The sequence below is a fragment of the Medicago sativa genome, chromosome 5 (assembly GCF_051527215.1).
Source record: "Medicago sativa cultivar Bolivia chromosome 5, Bolivia_mono, whole genome shotgun sequence".
NCBI classification, from domain to species: domain Eukaryota; kingdom Viridiplantae; phylum Streptophyta; class Magnoliopsida; order Fabales; family Fabaceae; genus Medicago; species Medicago sativa.
Window position 1 is genome coordinate 7,525,746 of NC_140753.1, and position 4,317 is coordinate 7,530,062.

At 32.2% G+C, this 4,317-nt stretch overlaps 1 non-coding gene across 1 annotated transcript; it reads left to right on the forward strand.

The window, feature by feature from the left end:
* The first annotated feature begins 365 nt into the window (after positions 1–365).
* TRNAK-UUU (transfer RNA lysine (anticodon UUU)) lies at positions 366–437 on the forward strand. The gene has a single exon. It is a non-coding gene; the product is annotated as a tRNA-Lys (tRNA).
* The last annotated feature ends 3,880 nt before the right edge of the window (positions 438–4,317 follow it).

Genomic DNA, 4,317 nt, shown 5'->3' on the forward strand with positions numbered 1-4,317 from the left:
TTATAAAATACACTTCCCTCAAACCCAGTAACATGAAAAGCTTTTATAATTTGTCAATAGAATATGATATGTTACTTATAAAAAAATCACACAAGACAAATTTAGTGTTGCAAGGATGAAACTTTCATGATAACAATCATATTATATCATAGAAAATGCTATTTGAAGAACCAATTTTTGGAAACTTTTGTGACAACTTTCTCTCTCAAACTCACATTCTCTTTTTACTTTCTCTCTCTATTGCTTTGGTTTTTGTGTCACTACCTAAATATCTTTGTAAATTTTAGTTGTCCAAGAAGTTGTCCCAAGAAAGAGTTGTTCAAATAACATTCCTCTATATTATATTACGAAATTTAAACATCCAAGCTGACTTAGCTCAGTGGTAGAGCGCGTGGCTTTTAACCACGTGGTCGTGGGTTCGATCCCCACAGTCGGCGTTGTATTTTAAATGTAAATTTTTGTCTATCCACTCTGGCACACCCCTTCAAAAAAAAAAAGACTTAATCAAGATCTGTTTTTTTATGCACAAACATGTTTTGAGTTTTTTAACGCACAAATTAAAAATACATTTATTCTTTATTTTATTTGCATAATTTGTGTTAGGATACATACTGCATCACTATTGGGAAAATAACTAAATTCAATCTTGACCAATTTGGATGGTATTATAAGAGTTGCACCAAATATACAAAGGAATCAAAGTCAAATGGTTCTAGCTATAGATGTACATGCGGACATGATGTTGATGCTCCATTGACTAGGTTACGTATTTAAAATTTCATGTGGTGGATTTGTGTTTTTTGTTTGGCACATTTCTGATATGTCTTTAAATTTATCCATTTTATCAGATACAAGGTAGTTGTGCAAGTTGTTCATGATAGTCACAAGGCTAAATTTGTGTTTTGGGATAATGACTGTCTTCAGATTATTGGTATTAATGCCCAAGCTCTTAGGAAGACTATGCAAGAGGTATCCCTAATTTAGTTTTCATCTTATTTTCCGCATGGTTGATAGGTATTATAACTTATGTAATTGTATTTATTTATGAAGGTCGGTGAGGATGATCCTAAAATATACCAAAAACATCTATATAAACTATTCGGCCTTGAGTTTGCGTTACGTGTCAAGCATCAGCCATACTATCATCAATCATTCGTTTTAGGTGTTTCCCGTGATCCTGTTGTCATCAACAAAATTAAGTCTCATCTTCAACCAGAGGAGCAACAACTTGATGAGGTTCTTTGTGTCTGTCCTATTCTTTTTTTAATAATTGATTTGACTGTTTCTTTTTCTGTCACTTATATTTGGTTTTCAATTTTATTATTGTAGAATGTTATCTATGATAATCCAACCCAGACATTCATTCTTGAGAAGAACAATGCTTCTGCTGAGTGCTCAGATTCCCTTAACATTCCCATGGTATAATAAACACATTGAATTTCTATGTGATTTGTAATTGTAATTATTAATATTATATTCATTTTAATTATGGAAATTTTATCCTTATTGTGACAGCATTCCTTCTCTGCTTGTGGTGAAAATGATTTGGAATTGCACTCATGCAAAGCGTTCGTCCGCTGAGAAATACCAAGATGACATTACATCTGATGCCTATAATCCAACGCAATTGTCTTCCACTAAGTTGGCCAAACACATCATGAAGGAGTGATTGACCTTTTCTTTGTTAGCTTTTTCGAAAACATGTCATAAACTCTTGCAAAGTTATTTGACTTTCATGTATAATTAGATTCTGAGATGTTAGTCAGGATCTCTAACTAGAAAATAATGGTTGTTTCCAAAATCTAATCTGATAAAGTTTTTTAGCCCCTTTCAAAATAAGAGTTGGTCATAATTTATGATTTCTATTTCTGCCTCTTTCAACAAAAAAAAAAATTGGTTGAATATGGTCACCAATGAACAAGAACAGTTAAACTCTTATTTATAATTTGTTGCATAGGACTGATAATATTAACTTTATCAGTGCATTATGTCACCCAATTGATTCGCCTATGATCTTAACCTATATTCTTAGAAAAAAAATGCATCAACATTGTTGAAACAAATGAAAATTAACATCTCTGTAAAAAAATTCTAAAACAGGTTGCATACATTTAAAGACAAAAATGTTAATAGCATTCTATGGAAACACATTTGTAGAAACAATGGTGTTACAAACTACAAAATATAACTTTCATGCAATGACACCTAATTTTAATCATTGAAAAACATTAAAATGTTTACTATATAGTTGCACCAGTTTCTCTTGATCAGAGTGAAAGAGACACTTTTTATGCATCAAAGCTTTATAATGCTTTGTGTCAGCCCCTTAAAGAGTAGAATAAAAAGGTGCTACATTACCGTCGAGGGCATTTTCAGGACATGTTTTTGGCAAAATCGGAAGTTTAAAATTCAAGCAATTATGCGTTTATAAGATATAGCACATGACAACTAAAAAAAATCACATTAGTAAACATACATTTGAATTAACCGGTTGACAACATATTCCAGAAGAAGTTTGTTGAAGGTCAGGTGTATAAGATGTCCTATTTTTCAGTTGCTCCTAGCAGTGGTTCTTACAGGACAACTACCCATACTTATAAGTTATTTTTCCAGATGAGGACCAAAGTGAGTGTTGTTGAGGGTCCCTTGCTTCCCATGTTTGGATTAACTTTGACTAATATAGTTGAGGTTAACCATCAAACCGTGGACAACGATTATTTGATTGGTTTGTTGTTTTCATATAGTTATCTACATATCTTCCTAATTTTCTTATTTTCCTTATGCTTCCCTTTGTTATTGTTCCTTTTTATTATTATTATGATTACCTCTTTCTTTTCTTAATCGTTTTTGTTGTTTAGATGACGTTGGCTTAATGACTGTAATATCGGAGGTAAGGGAGTATATTAAGGATGGGAAGATTACCAAGATGATTTTGCTTCAGCTAACTGATCACATGTTGATATCTTATTTTATGAGGCATGTCAAGATTTATCTTTGTTTTGTTTATAGAAGGGACCATTGTTTAAACTTCTGTTTGGTTTTTGTCACAAGTGGGAAATGTGAGATTTCTCTGTTTGGAGATTATGTGGATCACTTGAAACAACTCATGGCCAGAGTTGATGAAGGTTTGCATGTGCTGGATATGCAGTTCGCAAAAGTGAAGATTTTCAATGGTGTGTTTTTGGTCTATTTCTTCTAAACATTTTGAAATTTTAATGTATGAATATTCTTATCAGTTTTGTCATTGGTTGAATTTTTGTAGATGGATCCTTGGAAAATGTAGTGAATACTACCCGAATTATGATCAATCGGGATATATCAGAGGCTGCTGAATTTAAGAAAAGGTTAGTTATTTTATTTGGATTGTCGTGGTTTTTAATATATGTTTAGATTATGATACGCATTAATGAAATATGTATGTGTTGCGTTTGTTTACGCCCCAATGTCTGCATATTGTATCAATTTGGATTTAATTCAATCGGAAGCAGCTCCACTGTGCCGCTTATTGGTCTGAGGGGTAGACCATCAATAGATGAAGATTTCTTGCATCCCCATCCAAAGAAGTCTATTGCAGAACTGAAGGAAGTTGGGGAGAGTGATACGTTTATTGTTTGTGGTACATTTGATGGTATAGTTGAGGGACAGGAATCGTGGTACCCTTCTTTGATTAAAAAAAATTATCATTGTCCTGGTGGAAAAATTACTATTTTATACTTTAGTCCTTTGGCCGTCTGATACTAATCAATTTTTTTTCCTTTCTAAATAAATGTTTGACTTACATGTTCATAGAGCTGCCAGAGGAGTTGAGTTAGGAAGTTTATGCAAGATAAATTGCACTAATAATATTGTAAGAAAGTTCATGTTAATTATACAAAAAACATTATCAACAATCATATCTAATCAAATCTCAACTTCTATAGGTGATAAGTGAAGCTGTTTAAAAAATAGAAAGAAACTCAATGAAGTTCAAATTTATTTCTATGCCCTTTACCTTGCATTGGTTTCAATTAGTTTCATCTTAATTATTATCATGTTTTCCTGATTTCATGAACAAAGCATATCCTCTTTTCATGAATCAAGACTTGGTAGAGCTTTCATAAATATTTTGATAAATATTTCTAATGTTTGTGCAATATTCTTTAATTTGGTCATTTTTCCTTTTGGAACAGTTTTTTTTTACAAGATACGTTATTCAACCCGTGCGAAGCACGGGTTTGTAACTAGTTTATTATGAAAAACAAACAAAATGTACGCGCTTGAATACTTTTTTGGCTTAATTGCACTTTTGCCCCCTATATTTTGCCAATTGTGCGATTT